General features: G+C 46.2%; 1 protein-coding gene across 1 annotated transcript in view; it reads right to left on the bottom strand.

Moving 5' to 3' along the window:
- LOC147665677 (stonin-2-like) overlaps window positions 1-23,387 on the bottom strand; it is a 58,241-nt gene that overhangs the window by 11,437 nt on the left and 23,417 nt on the right. The gene's annotated exons all lie outside the window — the stretch shown is intronic.

A 23,387-nucleotide genomic window follows, 5' to 3' on the forward strand; every position in this document is an offset into this window, starting at 1 on the left:
CAGAGAACTGACTATGAGCCTTTCTGCACTACAACTCAAACAGCTAACATTCGGACCCACCCATATCAAAGGTCATCTACTTGACCCTGTTTTTAGCAACTGCACAGAGCTCAGAACGGGAATTCCATCCCCGCTTTCTTGGTCCGATCATTTTCTGATGCCCCTGTCCTGGGTTACTTCCGACTCTCATTCCCCCACTAACACAATCATTCTTAGGGAACGTAACTGATCTCAACTACCCCTGGAACTCTGGAAGCCAGCCCTTGAAGCCCCTAGACATTCCAGCAACCCCAACCCCATCGCAGCTGATGAGGACTAGAATAGCTGGATCCACAGTTCCTTAGAAGCTGTGCTCCCCATTAAATCCTCTCAAACAAAACGGAGTGCCACAACCTCTCCCTGTTATACCTCCAATTTAGGCGGACTTAAACGATATTGTACTCCCCTACTAGTAAATTTGCGTAAAGGGAGGCAATAAAAACCTATAAAGATGAAATCAAAGCCTCTCAAGCAGTCTTCTATGAAGAAAAAATTAAGGTAGCTGCTTCGTCCCCCAAGGAAATCTATCGAATTGCCAAAACTCTCCTCAAACTTCCTCAGAAAGCCCCCAATCCAATTGATGCTCAAACCCGATGCAATAATCTGGCAGACTTCTTTCTCCAGAAAATACAAAAAAGATATACCTCCTTTCCCCTCACTCAGCCGGATCCAGCCCTGGCCACTACCATAAACTCAGGACCTCAACCCTCAGCCACTCTGGATTTCCTCCCCATTCTTGATCCCACTACGTTAGACTCCATCATGCAGCGAATAAAATCCAGCTCCCCCCTTGACCCGGCACCTCCACGTGCCTTGCTGCTGGTCATAGGAAACATTTTTCCTACTACTCTCGATCTGCTCAATGACTCCATCTCCTCTGGCATTGTCCCCCCCCCCTGGAAGCGTGCCGTGGTCAAGGCTCTTCTAAAAAAGCCTAACCTTGACCATGACAATCCTAGTAACTATCGACCGATCTCCCTGCTACCATGGCTGAGCAAGATTCTGGAGAAATATGTCAACTCGGTACTGGTAGAGTTTTAGTACTGTCTCGCATTGGAAACTTAAGTTCTAGCGAGGACAGACTAATCTTTATTTTGAATGCGGCAGAGGACAACCAGAATAAAATTGTTTTCCGGTACCTTGTGCCTCCTTTTATCCTCACCCACACCATCTACTCTATCCTGGCCCCTTACCCACACTTCACCCATAGGCAGTTAGATAAAAGATCTCCTCTTTGAGGTGTGCCCGTTGGGTATTGCACCGCCTACCCAACGAGGAGCATCGCCTATGATGAAGCATGACACTCGCAAGGGTGTGTGAGGCCAATATATCCAACACAATGGATACCCAGGGTTAGTTCTCCACGAAGTACTGCCCTTTACACCTAGTGACCGTCTTCTCCTTCCTTCAGGAACAGCCCAGTCTCCTCTTTGTTGTCTGAGAATTTTTGGAAAGTAATCACCTACTTGATCTCTCCCAGACTGGTTTCCGTCTCCAGCATGGAACCGAAACCGCCCTCCTCACAGTAACCGAAGAGGCTAGGAAAATCCTTGATCAAGGAGGATCTGCAGTAATCATCCTCCTCGACCTAAGTGCCACATTCAACACTGTAAACCATTGACATACTGATCCATCGACTTATGAACTTAGGAGTGTCAGGAAATGCCATCATCTAGTTTAGGTCGCTCCTAGCTGACTGCTCCTTTCAGGTTTTTGAGGACGATATCGGCTCCATCAGTTTGCCACTCAGTTGTGGTTATCCTCAGGGCTCCTCCCTGAGCCCCACACTGTTCAACATATATATGAGCCCCCTTGCTGAGATTGTCCGTCCTTTCGGCATAAAAATCATCACCTATGCTGACGACACTCAGCTAGTGGTGGCCCTCAATCAGCCAAACATCTCTCCAACCAACCTAAGCAGCTGTCTAGAGGAGGTGGCCAGTTGGATGACATTTTCCTGTCTAAAATTGAACTCATGCTATTAGGAAATACTCCCTCATTCAATGCGAATCTACTGTGGCCCACTTGCTTTGGCCCCGCTCCAGCCCCAAAAAAACACAATTAAAAGCCTAGGCATCTGGCTGGACCACTCTCTTAATTTTTCAGCCTCCTGCTATGGCCTGCTCAGGCTATTACGAAAAATCCTTCCCCTACTCCCATTTCAGACAAAACAAATCATGGTCCAGGGCCTCATCTTGTCCCGCCTGGACTACGGGAATGCCCTCTTCTTAGGGACCCATCAATCTACTACCTGTAAACTTCAGATTATTCAAAACTGTGCAGCCTGCACACTCCTTCGGATCCCCCATCGGCAGTCAACCTATCCAGTACTAAAGAGCCTGCACTGGCTCCCAGTTAGGGAAATAATTCAATTTAAGGCCCTGTGCATTGCCCACAGGGCTTTCTGGAAGACTGGCCCGGCCATCAGCCAATCACTGATTACTCCCTACCAACCGAACAGACAGCTTCGTTCGGCATCTTCCTTCCTCGCCCTAGTCCCCAAAGTCAAGAGAACAAGGTGTGGTGGCCGTACATTTGCCTACAATTCAGCCAAACTGTGGAACTCTCTTCCCCTCCACATGCCGACATAGCCCAACCTACTACCTTTCTGCAAACTCCTAAAAACTCTGCTTTTCAATAATCCCTTATAGACCTTAAGCAGCCTCAGGGTAGCTAACACGCTTTACAAATGGTCTTTTCATTTAATTTCATTTCACTCATAGAATTAAAATTGCAGTAAATACTATACTCAGTTCCTGAGCTGCTGATCGACTTAATGTGGGATATTAGAGAGCAGCCAGGTGAAGCGAGGCAGTGTGCTCGCGAAGGAACCTCTGAACACTTAGCGGGAAATGCACAATGAATTGCAGTTTTTGACAGTTATTCAAACACAGACTGATCAGAAGATGTGAGTGGCGAGGCACTGGAATTTTTTTTTTGCCCATATGGCCAATCTTCAATAAGTCCCTTTGGGTGAGCAAAGATCAAATATACGCCCATGCCCCTTCTTCATGACTAAAGAGAACATCCAAGATGGCCAGTCGCTCATTAAGAAAAGAGGAGCAACTAAAGGGAGCCCGCCCTCTAGATTGAAGGAGGCGGTGAAGTCGTGCTTCCACTTCCCCTTTTGTACCGTTTTTGGCCACCATAAGTGTGGCAGGGTATGCTCAGACGCGAGTCCCTTGCTCACTTTGCCACTGGATTCAAGCAAGCCGGGCTGAAGACGGCTGGAATGCCAGAAACCGGTCCTCGGAAGCTTGTTTCCGGTCCAGGGAAGACATGGCTTGTCAGTTCGGGCAGGACTGTTCCCATGAGACACAAGGTCAGACTGATTTGCATATAGCCATGTCTGAACTGGGGTGGCAGAGTGGGCTAAAGAACGGTGATGGATTAAACCCAGATCTTTTGACTGGGTGTGAGTGTTTGATTGATTCAGATGCTCCGTCCATCACCACCCCCTTTTGTACCGCTCCACTTCCAACAGGTCACACAGACCTGAAGATTTTAAGGAGGAGCCTATGGAGTACTTGTCACAGTCAGCCTTCCATACTTTGTTTTAGATTGTTTGAATGCTTGTAAAAGATGGCATATCCTAGGCTGACCACCCACTCCACAACAAACAATATCGGTACTACTAGGAGACATCCTCTCTGCATGGGGTAACAAGCAATACTAGACGTGCTTCAATCTCCTTGAGTGTCATCAATGAGTTAAAGCTGAAGTCCCTAGACAGGATGAACATAACATCTAAACAACTCCTACCACATTCATTGAGAGCATACCAAAAATTAAGGGAGATGCTTGTAAGAGAAAGAATTCTGGAGGTACTTGTTATCTCGTGCAGAGAAGTTGTGGCCTAGAAGTTTGGACTTTATTGCTCTTTTCTAGGACAATGTCAGACTTAGTTGATTGGACAGTATTACATCTTGTTTAGCTCGCCAGTGTCACAGCAACAGTGGACCAACCAACTTCAGGCGAGGCAGCTATTCTGGGCTATGTCTTCACGATTCCAACGGGGAGACACAGGAGTCTCTAGCCCGCCGACACCAGTGAGCATAGGTCTCTCTCTATAATCCTCCGATCCTGCAGGCCCATTGTATCTTGCTCCTCCTGGACAGTCACTCCCACAACACGATTAGCATGCTTCTTCCCTCTCTCAACAGGGAGGTTTGCTTCTAGCCAAGTGCACAGTCAATATTCATATTGCCAATAATGTTCAAGTAAGCAAGGGAAGAGAGACTGACCTGAGACCATATTGACCATCTGCTGGTCTGAAGGTTGATTGCATGGAACTTACCAGCTAAAAGTAAGGATTGGCATAGAAGAGTTGCATGAGACGAGGTAGTGCGAGATCGTGAGATGGCATATTTTAAAAACGAAGATGAGACTGGCAGTTTTATTTCAGACTGTTCTTGTTATTGACCAATATGGACCTCAAGGGGGCCATGCAGGGCTAAAAGAGTGACTTGCAAAAATAAATGCATGCTGTTGCACATATTATGGGTAGGTTTAGGGGAAAATAGAGAAATAATAGAAGAACAATCCCGGGACCCAGTTAGGGATCAGGGGATTGGCTGCAGCAATTTGATGGTGCAACTGGTAACATTAGATACAACAGAGGTTAACTTTCTTTGTTTTCAAATTTGAGAGATATGTCTAGGGCGAAGTGCGTCGGGACCCACTATGGAGGTGTAACTAACATGATGAGTTTCCCAAAGAGAATTGCTTGAAAATCCAGCTGAATGAGGATATCTCCAAGTAGTGGGTCAGGCGAATGAGGTGGTGATCACCTGGTGATCACCATCCAATGTGACAGAAGGAAGGTTCAAGTTATATCCTTAAAATCCCTGGTCTTATCTCCATGTTGCAAGTACAATTGAAGATGATGTGTGATTCACTGTAAGAATTGATGACAGACTGTGCACTGCATAAGGAATCCAAGAAGAAGTGCCACCAAAAAGTGAGGGATGAGTTGGTGCAGAGGTGGGACTTTAGAGTCAGCAACGGAGAAAGAAGATATTCAACCAATAATGGAGACGTGTGTAACAAACTAGACTCATGAGATCCTGTCATCGATGAAAGAACACAAATCCTTGGGGATCAAGAATTATAGCATACTTTGACCTCAGTTGCCAGACCACAGGCCACATTGTGCATATTGAGGTTTTGTAATTCTCGAGTCTGACTCCATTTTGTTCTGTGCCACCATTTTGTGTTGCCCTCACGTAGGCCTGTGAAGGTAGCCTGGCGAACAAAGTGTATACATTAACTAGGTTTCTTTTTACTCTGAAATGAACTGTAAGAAACTGACCTCTTCACCTGAAACTGACCTCGCAAAGCCAATTTCCCTGATCGATCTTTGTCTGAGATTGCCAATCAATGTTTCCTTGCACATGCCTTATCTTGTTCAGCATCTGTTACTGTTTCTTTTTTATGTTTCTTCATTACATGGGTTATGCTTTCAATTATAGGTTTGTCCGGCTTGTGGAGATTGAATTTGGGACATTCCTAATAATTAACTTTTGGGTTGGGATACTGTAAATTGAGTTTTTGTTATGTGATACTTTGTTTGAAAATGTACCTTATTGGCTAGAATTTTGTGCAGTGGGAGTACATTTATAATGTGAATAATGGGTATAAAAGGAGACGTCTCGCCTTAGTAAAATGAGCAGTCTCCTGAGAATTTACACCGTGATGTATTTCTAGGATCACTGTTACTAGCTGCAGCTAATAAACTTGGTCTCTGATGCCATCCAAAAGTATTCCGTGTCTCTGTATACCAAGACAGGTGAACTCTAAGATCTTAGGCGTGCCCCTGACGCCGCTGGGTTAAACCCTGGTTCTTCAATATTACCTCCAACCCACTTCCCCTCCCCCAGCAGGGGAAGGAAAAATCACAGGCAGATATCTTAAGAGACCAATGATTTTTGGAAGTGGTCAAGGGTGAAAGTAGGAATACACCTGTGTGGTGCTTAATTCAACATTGTTCAGACCCAGGTTTCTGCAAAGGCAATCAAGCACTATGGTATGGAAGTAGAGATTGAGATGCTGATCCCAAAGAAAAACGTGTATATTCTTTTAATGAAAAAGCAATACCTGGGCCAGAAGCAGTCCCACAATCTTCCATGGCACCCCATTTTGCGGAGCAAGCAACATGTAAACATGTCACCAACTGTAGCATGCACAATTTAGTTATTTTACTTTATGAAAAAGACACCATCTCCTTAGCCAGATCCGATGCATCTTCCTACAAAGACACATCTCATTAAAAATACAGCTTCCTAGAAACACTATGGGCCTGATTTAGATCTTGGTGGATGGGGTACTCAGTCTCAACGGTGACGGATATCCTGTCCACTGAAATATAAATCCCGTAGGCTATAGTGGGATTTATATTTCAGCGGATGGGATATCCGGCACCGTTGTGACGAAGTAACCTGTCCACCAAGATCTAGATCAGGTCCTATATATTCAACCACAATTAAATTGACTTCTTCAAATCAAAAAATCTCCTGGGGCAGTATCATAGAAAGCGCCCTGGGGGCACAATAGCCATGTGCACCAGCTTTGTGCACCACTGGGTCACATTGGTGTTACAGAATGGGCTGCAAACATGTGTGTAGCACGAACAGCCCCAGGGGCCGGGCACCCCGCCCAAATCATACGGATCACATATTCCGGTAAGGAATCACACAGTTTTAACCCCCATGTGAAGCGGGATGCGATAAGGGCTGGGAATTTGGAAGTGAGCAAACACCTGATAAGGTCTGTCAATATTGTAACCTGGAGATAAAAGCGCCGTCCGAGTACGGGACGATCAAGCCCAGCATGCACCAGGAGTTGCAGGCATGGAGGCTAGGCTTGATTAATTGCCGTTCACTGCCCAAACACAAAACTGAAATTTGCCTGTTAGAGGATGCCAATTTAAATGTCTTATTTATTACAGAAAGTTGGTTCACTGAAAGTTCCACCCCAGACATTGTAACGGCCCTCCCTCCAGGATACCAAATATTCAGGTTGGATCGTACATGGCCGGTGGGGGATGAATTGGCCATTTTGATAAAAAATGTGTTTAACCGCATCACCAATGCCCTCCCCATCCAGGGGTGTGAAAGCCTCCAATTTTCAATTTCCATATCACCTACAAACACCTTTTCGGGGCTCCTAACTTATAGACCACCAGGCCCCTATGGAGAGTTTCTAAACAGCCTTGTTGATTTTCTCGCTAGCATATTGGTATAGAAAAACTATATTACTATAGTAGTGGACCTAAACTATATTACTATAGTAGTGGACCTAAACCACTTGGAGGACCAGAACCTCCACAGCATCAAAAGGCTGCTGGTAGATCTCGAGGGCCTGTAACTCTCCCAGTTGGTCACGTCTGCCACACATAGCAAGGGCCATATACTGGATTTGGTAATATCAAATGACACTAACATCGAAGATGCTCCTACAATACCAGTGCCCTGGTCAGATCACCATCTCATTCCATTTAATCTAGGTGATAGAGCAAGAGAGCAGGGTAAGGCCACTCCTGCAGTAGATATGAAGAAAAGAAGCTGGGCCAAGTTGAATGCAGAGGCCTGAGGGAATTTCCTAGCGGACATGGCCACACTGAACACCAAGACACAGGTAACAGTTGAAGAAGCATATTCTAGTTGGGAAACTTAGATTACTCAATCACTGGACAAAATAGCCCCCAAAACCTCATTTAAATCCCAAGCCAGACCCATAATGGTGCCATGCTTTAACCCCCAACTACTCTACTTAAATAAAAACTGCAAAAAAATTGAAAGGGACTGGAATCACAGTAGTTATGGCCCTAACCTCTCCAGCACAAGACGCTCAATCAACGAAGGCCTCGGAGGAGAGGTGCAATGACCTAACCACCTACTTCCTCACAAAAGTTACGGACACCTACAGCACTTTCAGGACTGGGAGAGAAATACCCACAAAGTAGGAAGGGTATTAAGTAGAGACCGCCCCCCACAAACCATCATTAACCTCCCCCCAGTTAACGCGGAGGATGTGAAACTACTGATGGCTAAGTTGAGGTCAGGCTCGCCACTAGACCTAGCCCATCGTACATTGTCCAAAAAGTCACAACTACCCTCCTCCCTACACTAGTTAAGATCATGAACCTGTCTCTTGAGTTGGGTGTAGTACCAGTGCCATGGAAGCATGCATAACCAACACAGATCCAGCGCAAATAGGGAACTACCGACCCACCTCGATGCTACCATTTGTTGGGAAGCTGCTGGAAAACACATAAATTGAGTGTTGACAGAGTTCTTGGAAACAAACAAATGCCTCCACTCCATGCAGATGGAATTTCGTGCACAGAATCAGCTCTATTAACAGTGGTAGAGGAACTCAAAATGTCGCTGAACCAGGGAAGCTCAGCAGCTTTGCTACTCCTGGACCGGAGTGCAGCCTTCGACATTGTGGACCACCACATTTTGCGAAATAGACTATCGGCCATCGGTGTCCAAGGTAACACTATACAGTGGCTGGCTTCATTTCTAGAGTGGCGACCTTTCCAAGTTATGGAAAACAATCTCCTCTCCATCACAATGCCGCTGACTTGCAGGGTGCCATAGGGCTCCTTGCTGAGTCCCAAACTTTTTAATGTTCACATGGAGCCACTATCACGGATTGCCCAAGAGTTTGATGTTTCTTTGACATCCTACGCCAATGATATCCAGTTGGTGATTTCCTTAGACGCCAGTACCAATTGGGACTCCGACAGGCTAGCTCCCTGTATGGAGAGAGTAACGGAATGGATGACAAACAGCAGCTTAAAACTGAACAAGGACAAAATGGAGATCATGGTCCTTGGGAATACGGCAGACTTTAGGCCGTCAATAAGCTGGCCCAACTGCCTTGGCAGCCCACCCACTCTGAAGGACTATCAAAAATCTGGGCTTCTGGCTCAAAAAGGATCTATCAATGGTGACACAAGCCAAGAAAGTAGCAAAAATCTGTTTCGGACTACTTAGAACGCTCCGAAAAACACTGGAGTGTATTCCCATACAGCTTAGAAAGGCAGTAGTCCACTCCTTGGTAACGTCAGTCCTGGACTACGGAAGCTCACTTTTCCTAGGGGGCGCCGAAATACGTGATTAACAGACTTCAGGTGGTCCAGAATGCAGCAGCAAGGCTGCTGTGCAAGGCCCCAATCCAGGAGTCAGCCAGTAAGCATCTCAAAGTACTCCACTGGCTCCCGGTGGAGGCCCAAATAAAATTCAAGGTACCGGTTGTGACGCACAGAGCGTTACACAACCTGGGTCCAAGAAAAGTCAGAAACCTGGTGACCCCATATGTCCCAAATAGGAGCCTGAGATCCGGCTCCGAACGACTGATAAAAACGACAGGAATCAGGAAAGCTAGGGGGGGGGGGGAGGCAGATCCTTCTCTCACCTATCACCCAAGTTGTGGAATTAATCAACACGTGAATCGCGAATCTTGAGTAAAGAAGCAGCATTCTGGAAGTCAATCAAAACGTGGTTGTTTAACCAGTATCACTAACTTTATTCTAGCCTCGCCTAGCATCAGTCTGTTAGCGCTGGGAAGCCCTCGGGCAGCTATGTGCTCTACAAGTCACAAATCTAAATTAAAGTAAATTAAATTAAATTCCATACTACAGATAGTGCTGGCCCACATGTAGTGCAAATGCAATCTCAGATGGCATTCCCTCAATTGCATGGGGGCACGGCCCATGCAAATGAAGTAATCCCTTTACCTCTGTGCCTGCTTTGTATTATAGACATGGTCCAAAGGCAAACAAGCTGTCAGGAGCTGCACGGACAGTGCGCCTTCTTCTGGCACACTATCAGAGCATCCCCTGATGGCCGCCCTCTGTAGGGGAGAAAGAGGGTCCCATGAACCCCCCTGACATTCCCTTGCAAGTGGATACAGTCACTCACTGCATCAACCTGCAATGGGATCTGTCTCCTCTCTTAATGGTGCAGGCATGTTGCCGCCTGCAGTGAAACATGGAGCAGCTGCTTCAAAGGCACTCCATATTTCACTTGAAAGCACTGCCCCCAAGGAAGCATGAGTTTGCGGCTGGCCTGAAAGTAGCACATTCAACATAATAGGGTGCACTTTCCCTGTTTGCGCATGGCACATCTACTTGAAGTGAACAGGGAAAGTGCGCCCTATATGCAATAGGGCCCCTGATGTCCAGGTAAAGTATTTTCCTGAGAATAAAGCATATATTGCAGCACACTGAATCTAATGCATTGTAAACATTCCAGCTTCCTATAAGAAAATCATCCAGGCTGGTCTGCTGTCAGAGACCAAGTGCCACAATGGCATGACAACTATTGCTTAAGAGCGTACAAAGCACAGCTGGGTTATTTTATTTTATATTGCTATGCTCTGCTATAGTACATAATATGAGACTATGATAGACTATGTTGTAATGTTGTAGCAGGTGTGCACATTTTCATAAAGTTCTGATATGTATTCAGGTATGATGGTGGTACCTGAGAGAGACCATGTTTTGCACAGGGCTTCTTTAAATGTTTTTCCTAGCATAGATCTGGTTCATGTTTGCTGGCTTTGAAAGTGAATACAATGCTGCATTTTCCAACCAAGGATTTATGTATGTCGTGTGAATGCAGTGTGCTGCTGCTCCATTGTTGTTATTGGCTGACTGGCCAGAGCCTTTTAGAATATCAGGAGAGTGTGTTTGACTCTGACTCAGTTGGCATTTGGAAAAGATAATGAAAGGATACAGGGACCCTGGCTCTGTGGAGATACAGTCAAGGCTTCTAAGGTGATTAATTTATTCCATGGTTGTGAGGATCTTCTTTTGTAATATTTACCAAGGACTCCTTTCTCAAGTAGTGGCAAAGGGCCCCCCTTAGCCCATTACCCACTCAAATGCTCGCGAACAAAGACACCCTTATCATGGCCGAAGCTAGGTCAGAGGTAGATGCTTACGTATTTATTTTGTAACTAAACTGAAACACTTCCAGACAGAAGACAGTATGAATTTCAGTATTTAACTGAGTGACCCCTCTCCCTAGGTAAATAATTTATCTTGGGATGAACTTTAGAATCTAACAGGAATATGCAACTTCAAAGCTATGGGAAACACCCACTTTGGAGAGAAGTACAAAATATCAGTTTAACTCACAAACTTAGTTCAAAGGTTTTTATTGCCATTCTTCGTTTGACTGAATCCACTACAACATTAGATTCAAGGGATATCTGTTAGAAATTGGATTGTTGGTTGACTGGGGTTTGAGCCCTAGTCAAGCAACAGCCACAATCCTAGTCATGGTAAGAATCAGTCAAACCATAAATTAACCTGTGGTCACCTTCTGGTAGCTTGGCACAAAGCAGTCAGGCTTAACCTTAGAAACTATGTTAAAATATTTTTCAACACCCCCAACAGATCCCACACCGGTTAGAAAAATAGAGCTTAATTTAATTAATAATACAAGACCAAAACGTCAAAAATCCAATTAGTAGAACTTGAGATATTGAATTTAAAAGTTTTAGGTAAACATAGCACCTAGAAGCAAAAATAGCTGTTTGTGATATATGGTATCACCAGACCGGGACAAAGTCAAAAATTCAGGCCAATCACAATGAAGTGCAGGCTGGCTACAGGGACTTATTTAGGCAAGCTGAAACAACCGATTGCTTGGATCTGCATCGAAGATGCACCCCACAGCCGAGACAATGCGTCAGTTCTGAGATGCGATGAGGCTGTGGTGCAAGGTCCTGATGAGTCAATGCCAAAGATCCTATCGGAGGGACTTGTGATGCAAAGTCCAGTGTTGAGGATGCAAGGTGCAGCAGAGGCGATGCATTGTTTCCGATGAGAAGTGAAGCTGCGATGCGGAGATCCAGTGTCGTCGTCGGGGCTGTGGTCGACGAGGGATGCAAAGAGCCTGTGCTGAGTAAAGCATCGCACAGCAGCAGTTCTTCAGGAGTTCCATCGGTCCCAGATGTGGGAGGCTGTGGTGATGCAAGGCTTTTGCAACGGGTCTAATCCACACAACAGTGTAGATGCATCGGTTCTGCTTGAAGATTCACTGTTCAGACAAGGAGATGCGTCGGTTCTGCTTGGAAATTCGTCACTCAGCAGAGGATGCGCTGGAAATATACCTAAGGCCCACTTCCAAGGTTCCAGGACTGGGGTGGCACCTCTTGGCAGGGCAGGCTCTCAGATTGCAGAGTCATATTCTGCAGCAGGATGGTTGGAAGTCTTTTATGTCCCTGAGACTTCAGATCAAGAGGACAGCCAGCTAGGCCTCAGAGTCACTCTTGGTTCAAGTGATGCAGGTCCAGTCCCCTCACCCAAGTAAGAGGACAGCAAGTAGCAGGCCAGCACAGAAAGGCAGGAGTGCAACAAAACAGTAGTCTAGCAGAGAGGCAGTCCTTCTTCCTGGTAGAGTCTTCACAAGTACAGAAGTGTACTGAAGTGGTGGTGTCCGAGGTCCAGTACTTATACTCAGTTGTGCCTTTAAAGTGGGATAGACTTCAAAGACATTTGAAGTGCACAGAGGTCCTATCTTTCTGCCCTGAATCACTACAGCGGGGTATGCAGCCCTTTGTGCGGGGACAGGATGCAGCATATTCAGCTGTGAGGATGGGTCCAGCTGCTCCATCCCATCCTGCCAGGATGGCCTATCAAGTCATACCTAAGCTCCCATTGTATGTGGATGTCCAGGGGGAATACAAAAAGCCCAGCTGTCACCCACTCCAGAAATGTGATCTGAGACAGGCAGCAGGCACCACATGGCTAAAGTAAGAAAATGGCAACTTTCTAAAAGTGGCATTATCAGAATTGCAATTCAAAATCCAAATTCACCATGAGTTTGTGTTTTAAATTGCGATTCCAGAGACCCCAGACTTGAAGGGTTTATCTCTTACCAATTGGAAATTACAATTATACAATGAAATAAGGTAATCCCAATGTTTTCCTGAAAACCGAAATTAAGAGTTCTACTCTACCAGGACATGTAAAAGTTAAAAGTAGATGTGTTGTAACCTAGCATACCTTGCATGCTATCATGTTAACTGCAATGTGTTATCAGGTGGAATCTTGGGTTGCAGAGATGCCTACCTTAGCTGTGACTGAAATGTATTAAAAGAGAAGGGTTTGGCCTGGCTAAAGGTTTGTTATTGCCAAGTCGGAATGACAGTGTAAACAGCACACACAGGCTCTGCAATGGCAGGCCTGAGACATGGTTAGAGGGGCTACTTAAGTGATTGGCACACTCAGTGCAACAAGCATTTAATTTACAGGCCCTGGGCACTTGTAGAGCACTTTACTAGGGACATGTAAGTAGATTTAATATGCCAATTGGGTATGAGCCAATGTTACCATCAGCCACCTCCGGCATGGCTCGCAGGAGGGGTAGAGGGGGGTTGAATGGGGTGGGAGCTGCACAGTGGGTGGTGATTAGTAAGCACCCAGGCTCCCTGACCAGTCACAACTCTGCGATACACCGTTGTGATTGGTCTGAGCACTGTGACACAGCGCTCTCTCAGGGGCTGGAGGGGTGGGCATGTTCTCTATGCAGGCTGTAATGCAGCCTGCATGGAGAACAGGGAAAGTGTGCATGACTGGTTTGGTGGCCCAAGAAGGCCGACCAAACAGTCATTGCGCACTTAGGAGAGGCCAAACCACTCCTCCCCTGCTCTGCTTTGAGAGAAGAGCAGCCCCGCCCAACCGCCCATCCACAAAGCAGCACAAAGCATAAAATGATAAGAACTCAAAAATATTATCATTTTATGTTTTGTACTTTGCACTGCTTAAAAGCAGTGGGGTGACACTCCTCTGCCATAGCGGAAGAGCTGCCACTGGTAACTATGTTCAAGAGAGAGAGAGCACATAAAGGTTAGCACTGGTTGCCAGTGGTAAAATGTTCAGAGGTCTAAGGCCAACAAAATGGAGGTCACAAAAAGTAGGAGGAGGAAGGCAAAAAGTTTGATGGTGACCCTGCTGAGAGGGCCATTTTCCAACAAAATCTAAAGAAGGCCCAATGTTTTAAAACAGATTTCTTTGTGAGCTGGGATGCTGCTCTGAAAGTGCTCAAAAGCAACTTTGAGGAATCAGAGCTGATCAACAGTTCTTCTTGGGGATTGAGGCCTGTAGATAAAGTCCTGCACAGAGCTAGTGATCCCCTCAATGCTGTTGGTGTTAAACTCCACCTGCAGACCAGTGGGGCCACTAATAATCTGTCTCTTGATCCATTCCTCTTACAAAATAATAACGAAATAAGGGCATTTCAAGAAATTGTTGAATGGCATTTCGAAAACAGTTTCCTATATACTATTATGCAGCCCTTTCATAAAAGCATACCATATAACCTCAATTCATGAGGCTGTGAAATTGTTAAGCATGATTTAAGCCTCATTCTCACTTTTTTGCCCCTAACTTCTGAGGAATGATGCTAATACATTTTATTATTTTTATAACTGCCTTTATATAACCTTTAGTTATTTATCACTGCCCTGTATTCTTGTGCCCCCTCTTGCTGGGTTAAATCTTTTAGCTCAGCCAACCTACAATAAATAAATACATTAAAGGTGACCCAAGAAAGTCTTTGGTCTACCTGCATTGGTAAATAGCTGTTTTTGTTGGATACTGTGAGAACTTAGAAAGCATTTAGGGCCAGATCGACTAAGCTTGTGTGCATTCATAAACGGACTGATTCGAAGGAACAGGCCATTAGCTAACGCAAAAAGCACTTTGGCATTTATCATACCCCATGTGCAAATCAGTACCATGCTACAGAGCTGCAATTTGGGTTTGCAATCAAATACCGATTCGGTTTTTGGAAGGCGCGCGTTTACGGCATATCTTGCAAATACCTAAACTGAATGGCATATATTTATATTTTGCAACTGAATTCTGGTCAAACAACATTAATATTTTACTGACTACAAACATGCATCGATACCCCATTCGCAAATAGGAAGGGGTCTCCTCAGGCTCCCTGTCCCTTTGTGAATATTAAAAAAAAGGTTGTTTAAGAGGAAGCAGTGGTCTACAGGACAACTGCGTCTTCTTAAACAACAAAAAAAACAAAGAAACTTTTCTTTACAAACGCAGTCCAGTTTCCTTTAAGGGAAAAGGTCTGAATTAAAAAAAAATTGCTTTACTAAAAATCATTCATAGACATGGTGGTCTACTGACTGCAGCAGGCAACCATCACTGTGATAGCTGCATTTTGGTCGCAATTTGTGACGTTTCTCATTAATATTCATGAGGCAGGTCAAATTGTGACCCACTATGAATCTGTAATTTGTGAAGAGGCCTATTAATACATAGGTCGGTTCACAAACTACCAAACTCCTCACAAAAATACGGGTTGAAAATTGCGACCAGTTGTACATACATCTGGGTCATAGTCTCTAATTTGCCTTCCACCGTATGGCTTTCTCGCACACATCATCTAGAATGTAAACATTCTGGTTTTTGGCTAATGCACTGAAGGAAAAATACATTCCTTGGGGTATAGAATGGCATCACAACAGACAACATGTACAACATTTTAAAGCTTTCCAGTGGAATTTGATATGGTAATTATTCAGTTCAGTGTCTTTACAGCTGCATTATGCATCTTCAAATTGTTCCTGCAAAAAAAATAAAAATCATGCCATGAAAGCAATCCTACTCCTTACAGAAATTGCTCTTCGTGTGAGCTACCCCAGGGATTCTAGTAACCCCACACATATAGTAGACTCTAATTCCCTTTATTTCGAAGATATCCATGTTCATATACAAATGATCTGTATTTGTGACTTACAAAGCTTAGCAAATCACACGAACAGCTCAAAGCGCTATGCCATGTGTATGTGTAACCATTATCACAAATCACTCTGTTGCCTCACAAATACAACAAACAGGAAGGTTCAGCCTTTGCTATACTATAGCCTATCACAAACAGCTACTTTGGCTAAGAAATGTTGGTTTGCTGTTATGTCACTTACCTTTTGCTGCAGAGCAAGTGGGCCCAAGCGCCAATGCCATGTTTTTTTCAGTTCATGAAATCACCGACACAAGCGTTATCAGCAGATACGACCTATTTTCCTATAGTAAGCGCACAACGTGACATTCCCTCCTCCCCACATTCTGTCACCTTAGCCCCACTACGCCAAAGAACTCTCAGAATCAAGGTAGGTTGTCCATGGCGTAGCCTTTGATTCACATCAAGCAAAGGAATTAACCACAGAGCATTACCAAGTAAAGTATCCTTCTTGGATATATAAGGATTATTCATAGCATCACACTTTAGCTGCATCAACATGTTAACGGCAGTAAGGAAATTAAGTACCACATTAGATTTTAACTCTAACTCGGCCGTACACTAGAATAACATGGCCGTATATTTGAACTTTACACTTTACTTTTTAACTTGGCCGTACACTAGAACTTGGCCGTATATTTGACTTGGCCGTCTCGGCCACCAATGTCCTACTCTGCTGCGCACATTGTGCTGGCAGGCCACAACGCGCTACAGCCAACAGTTTCACTTTCACTTTTTAACTTGGCCGTACACTAGAACTTGGCCGTACATTTGAACTTTGCTGTCTTGGCCACCAATGTCCAATTCTGCTGCGCCCATTGTGCCGGCAGGCCCCAGCGCGCTACAGCTAACAGTTGCACTACTTGAGATCCAGGGCACCGCATAAAGCACTGTTCCACCGGGGCACCTGCTCACAGGCAACCTCCCCAAGATTGTTCTCAGTCCATGCGTCGTGGATTAGGGCAGTAGAGACCAAGACTACCGGCAGGTCAGTCCCTCCTCCCCGCCGACCCACTGCAAACATGGAATCTACCCCCTCCTGGGGTCCATGGAATGGCTGCACCTCCATTGTTGTGCATCCGTCTTTGCTGTTAACGGTCAGCGCTCCGCCACAGGGTGAGAAGCTCCCCGGCGCACTCGCCCTCCCCCCCAGATGCTGACTATGCTTCACAACGACTGCCTTTTACCTGAAAGACGCACTTTATTGTTACAGAACAGCACCAAAATCCTGACTAGAATAAATGGCATACACCGGAAAATATACGGGACAACTTAACCCCATGCATATTTTCTCTCCCATCAGGCATGCCCTGCCTTACAACAGCTTTTAAGCCTTATCCAGAGTCTCATGTAGACCCTCGCTTGTTTTCTGTTCTATTTCCATAATATCCCACACATATTATTGTGACATCCGATGTGTCCCACTTAGACACCTTTACCTATTTATAAACGGTAAGTACCATAAAGTACGCTGGATAAATTTACCATATGTCTATGTCCTTCACCAATAATGAAAAACATACCTGTTGAAAACGCCCGCTGAGCATACCATGTCGGTAGGCCCTGCCTTGCGCAGCCTTCGCCCGGGTCCTAATCCGATCCCTCGCCTGTTTATAAACAGCACTTACATTCACTGTGCCCAGTGTGCCATTAGGCCCCGCTTTGCAACCACCTTTTCCAGGTTTCCATTAGAACATCCTGCCGGTGTATAAATGGCCTACCCTGGAAAATATGCAGGATAAATTTACCATATGTTTATGTCCTTCACCATTAAGATAGAGCACAGTCTGCCGGTAGGCTCTGCCTTGCAAAGGCCTTCCACAGGGGTCCTAATTAGCATTTATATTCACTGTGCCCAGTGTGCCATCAGGCCTCGCTATGCCACAACCTTTCTTATGTTCCCATGGTGTATAAATGACCTACACCAGAAGATATGCGGGATCACTTAACCACCTGCCCATTTTGTTCACCCACAGTGGAAAACATACCTTGTAAAACGTCAGCTGCGTGCAACATGCCAGCAGGCCCCGTCTCGCAACAGCTTATCCCCAGGTTCCACCCGAGGCATACCTGCCCGTTCCTGCAGGAAGTTTGCTAAAAAATTATTCTGACCACATCATCAACTACGGGCACTGCATACTGCATTGGCCTCCTTGCAGATCTTAATGGGTGTCACATAAAGTCCGCACTGTGCACAATTCGCACTTAAGTTGGAATAGTGGGCATTGGAGTAGTAGCAGATTGGGCACCTACCCTCAATGTTGCACAAAGGAAGCACTGCCACCGGGATACCTGATCCCAAGAGACTCCTAGTAATAAACTATGAGGATTCCGTTCCCATACTGTTATTGTTTTGTACTTTATGAAGAGTACTAACTCGCTACAAAGCGATGTACTTTGATAACAATTAAGCATGAGCGGAAAATCCGTTCCGCTCGCGGATTTCGCGGATTTTCGGTACATTCGCAATATGCGAGATTTGCGAATTTCCCGCAAAATCCACGAACGAAAATCCGCGAACGGAACGGATTGGGTCAAAAGTTCAAGCTGACTTTTGTAACTCTTTTAGAATGGCGCCGGCAAGCTGCCAGAGCCATTCTAAAATAGTTACAATAGTCAGCTTCAACAGGACGCTCTAATAGATAAAGTAAAGCAGGTGCTGCTCAAATTCAGTTACACAATCATTAATCACCCCAAACTTGGGGTGATTAATGATTGTGTAACTTAATTTGACCTTCAACTGGAGCACCTGCTTTTCTTTATCTATTAGTGCTTCCTGTTGAAGCTATTTCTAGCTATTTTAGAATGGGGCTGGCAGCTTGCCGGCGCCATTCTAAGTGGGGCTGAGGGCAGAAGGGCACAAAAGTGGGACAGTGGGCAGAAGGGGACAACACATGAGTGGGGCAGAGGGCAGAAGGGCACAGAAACAAGTGGTACAGAGGGCAGATGAGCATAAAAAACGAGAGGGTGGCAGTGATTAAGCAGGCAAAAAAAAAAAAAACAGCGAAATTGCAAAGCGCCTCGCGAACACCCGCGAACACGCAAAGAGCCTCGCGAACACCCAAAAATAAAAAAATCCGCAAATTCACGCGAATTTGCGAATTTTGCGGATTGCCAATTCGCAAATCCGCAAATTCGCAAATTGCCAATTCGCAAAATTCGCCCATGCTTAATAACAATGCGAAGCAACTGTCACCTCCCAGGTGCTTATTGATATGTTAAACTAGCTTCTAATGTTAGCCCAATGTGCTATTCAGCATGGTCCCATACTGATTGTCCTCGGTTTTGGTGCAAAGCTGTCCTTTGCGACTAGCGCTTCCAGAAGGATCTTGCAATTGCTCCTTAAACTTTTTAGTAGGACCTAGAAAAACCAATGAGAGACTACCGATTAATGATGGGAATCAGTTCACCCCCACTGCTATCACCCCAGGTGCAAGCATAGGTATGTGGGTATACTACCTTGGAGAAAATTAACCACCATTGCCCTTGACAGGAGTATTGGAACAGAACATACTGATAATTAGCTACAAACAGCTGACATTGCCCCTGGCAGGAGTATTGGGCCAGAACATACTGAAAACTCTGTGACAAACGGCTGATATTAGTACTGCCAGGGCGCTGGATCTACCCCCCAGCATTGTCCACTCGTGTGTTATTTTAATGGCAGACACAGCAAACAGTTGCATTACTTGAAACCAGAGCACCGCATAATGCACCGGCCCTCCGGGGTACCTAAACACAGGCAGCCTCCCCAAGATCCATCTTAGTTGGCTGTCTCTGCCCCCATGCTGCACAAACTCTGCCTCTCACACCAACTGCCCACATAACGGTTATACCCGAGGCATCCCCTTTGTCCCTTATTTGCAGTGGACCTATGTCCCCAAAATGTTGGACACATTAATTGATCAAAGAAGCCCTAACTTAGGATAAAACGCTACGCCAGGCCCCCTCCAACTGAGCCTTACAGGAACATCACTCCATCGACGACGTTCTCGACGACTTTTCTTCCATCCAGGCTGTACACCAAGGGGACAAAGAGAAGGAAACCCCACGTGGCACAGCCTTAAATAGCCTGACAGGTTTCATTTCCTGCCGGCCAGCCAACCCCCTTCCTTATCCAGGGGCCCCGGAGGAGGCTCAGCCCCATGGCGCTACTAAGGGCGCCCCTCCCCTAGGCGCGGGGGGGGGGGGGGGGGGGGGGGGGCACGCCTGTCACTCTTGAACTCAGTAACAAAAATGTTTCAAAACGGTCTCCTTATATTTATAAATCCAGTTCCCACCACTGTTTCCCCAGATGTTATTATACCTCGTTAATAAGATTCTCTCAAAGTAAACTTACACTACTGATAAGCATGCAGCAAAAAACATCTTTCTTCCAAATGTGACCTCTTCACCACGCACACGCACCCCATTGTCTGACTTCAAGAAAGAAATATTGCGGAAGGAGCAATACTTAAATCCGGACTCATTTATGGCAATATTTTACAAAATGTATAATAAATATCATAAATATATTTACTACATGTATACCATACAATATTTTACTATATTTTATATTAGGAAGCCGTACCAGTCAACTCTCTCCTCAGAGGTCGAGAAAATACAAAAGCTTGCACTCAGGCTGATCACCGTAATACGTAACGAATCAGAGGGTGTTTGTGAACTCTGCTGCTCGCAGCACAGCAAACAGGTGGAAGGATGTATGGAAAGTCACTGTAACCTTTTGCTCTAAATCACAATGTTGCTCTCTCCATTACCTGATTATTCCTATTTTTCAGTACACATTCACATTCTCTTCACGTTATAATAATACTTTTCTGTCCATTTCACTTCTTAGATCTTCATTGTTTTTAAATAAATAGGTCACCTTCTCGGTTACTGAAGTTATTAAGCAGAGGTGGATCTTCTAAAGAGTGACAAAGGCCTTTCATCGCTCTGTAGCCTACTGAAAGGGCAACAAATATTCTGGGGCTCTGCAACAGTCTGCATGGGTGCTGAGCTGTGCAGTAACCTCAGCTACATACATGCACAAGTGGCATCCAATATTCTCAAACTCTTGCATTCTTATCTGGGTGCCCTGCTGTGAAACCAGTTCATATGCTGGATATGAGAGCAACAAACATCCTCAACATGCGACAGTCTCGCCTGTATGCTGTGCACTGAAATGAACATGCATGCTTACACACTTAAGGCACACAACATCCTCAGTCTCTCAAAGTCTCATGTGCATCGCTTGTGTTGCAAAAACCACTCATGCCTGTATAAAAGGTCCCACCACGCTCCATCGCTTTTCACCAAGCCTCCTGCGGTATCGTAGCTTGTGCCTACGCTTGTGCCTACGCTTGCCTGAACTTGTTATCCAGCCAAACGCTAGCGCTACTGTGCCTGCGCTTGATTAGTAATATTGTTGTGTGCGCTAGTATTGTATCCTCGTTTGGTGCGCTTGCATTGCTAAAACGTCACGCTAGTTGCATATTTGCTGCCTTGTCTGTATTTTGATCAAATCACATTTGCCTGACTGGACCGGCGACTCTGCCCACCCCAACCCCGTCGTCCTTGCTTCCGCTTTGGCTGCCATCTTGTTGTTGTTGGTATTGTCCCAGCCTGCAGCTCCACCCGCATCCCGCCTCCCAGCTGACCACCCCTCCCACAACAGAGTATAGGATCGTATCCCCCAAGGAAGCGCTGTGACCGTCCTGCCTCCATCTTCAGAGGTCGCTCCCACCACGCTCCATCGCTTTTCACCAAGCCTCCTGCGGTATCGTAGCTTGTGCCTACGCTTGTGCCTACGCTTGCCTGCACTTGTTATCCAGCCAAACGCTAGTGCTACTGTGCCTGCGCTTGATTAGTAATATTGTTGTGTGCGCTAGTATTGTATCCACGTTTGGTGCGCTTGCATTGCTAAAACGTCACGCTAGTTGCATATTTGCTGCCTTGTCTGTATTTTGATCAAATCACATTTGCCTGACTGGACCGGCGACTCTGCCCACCCCAGCCCCGTTGTCCTTGCTTCCGCTTTGGCTGCCATCTTGTTGTTGTTGTTATTGTCCCAGCCTGCAGCTCCACCCCGCATCCCGCCTCCCAGCTGACCACCCCTCGCCCCACCCCCTCCACTATCCACTTATGGTAGAGCTACTGACGCGCAGCGTTCACGCGCAGCGATCGCGCCCCATGCGCGCCGAAGGTGCGCCAAAGGTAAGCCCGTCTACGCCCGTCCGCGCCTGGACCGCGCCCAGCGCCAGTCCCCCTGGCCCCCGTCCCACCCACCCCACCCGCATTACATACGCCGCCTCCTCCCTCCTAGCCCTTAACCCCGGCCGACTCTCCAACTGCGCCCAAGCCGCCCCTGGACACACCCATGGACCCTTCACATGCAACTCCTGCAAGTTTGACGGCACCAAGACCAACTCCACATCGACTAACACCAAACAGAGACCTGACACCAACCACCTAAAATGCATCCTGCTCAACACCCGCTCGGTCCACAAACACGCCATCGACCTCTGGAATCTACTAGACACCATCTCTCTGGACGTCGCCTTCCTAACTGAAACATGGATGAACGCCTCCTCAGCCCCAGACATCACCATTGCCATCCCGGAAGGCTACAAGATCATCCGAAAAGACCGCACCAAGCAAACAGGAGGAGGCATCGCTATCGTCCACAAGAATTCCATCCGCATCTCAACCAGCTCAGACGTCAACCTCGCTAGCGCCGAACACCTTCACTTCCAGATCCACACCGACCCCAAGACCACACTCAGAGGCACCCTCCTCTACAGGCCACCAGGACCCCGAGCACAATTCAGTGAAGACATCACTGACTTTATCACCCCACACGCACTCCCCTCCAAGGACTACATTCTACTGGGAGATCTCTATTTTCATCTGGAAAAAAGCAACGACAGCAACACCACCGCCCTTCTGGACAATCTCGCCAACCTCGGACTCAAACAACTTGTTAATACCCCCACTCACCTCGCAGGTCACACACTCGACCCTATCTTCACCTCCAGCAAACATATCTCCTTCAGTCACACCACAGCTCTCCATTGGACGGACCACAGCTGCGTTCACTTTATCTACAAAAAGACCACAACCCACAACCATCCTCAACCTACTCTGCGAAGAAACTGGAACAAAATCAGCATCGACCAGTTCTCCTCATCGCTTCTTCAAAACCCCCCTGCCCACTCTTCGAACCCCAACCAAGCAGCCATTAACCTCACTCAATGGCTAACCAACAGCGCCGACAACCTAGCACCCCTGAAAAAACGTCAAATCAAACAAGGCAACAAAAACGCCCCCTGGTTCAACGATGATCTTAAGAAATCCAAGAAACTCTGTCGTTCCCTTAAGAAGGCCTGGAAAAAAGACCCAAACACCAGCACCAGAGACGCCTTCAAAAACGCCACCCGCATACACCACCAACTGATCCGAACTGCCAAGAAAGCCGCTTTCAAAGACCGACTTGACAACAACGCCCACAACAGCAAGGAATTATTCAACATCGTCAAAGAATTCACCAACCCCACTGCCAACTCCAACGACATCACTCCCTCTCAA

This window comes from Lissotriton vulgaris, unplaced genomic scaffold (assembly GCF_964263255.1).
Source record: "Lissotriton vulgaris unplaced genomic scaffold, aLisVul1.2 SCAFFOLD_1655, whole genome shotgun sequence".
In the NCBI taxonomy this organism is placed as follows: Eukaryota; Metazoa; Chordata; class Amphibia; order Caudata; family Salamandridae; genus Lissotriton; species Lissotriton vulgaris.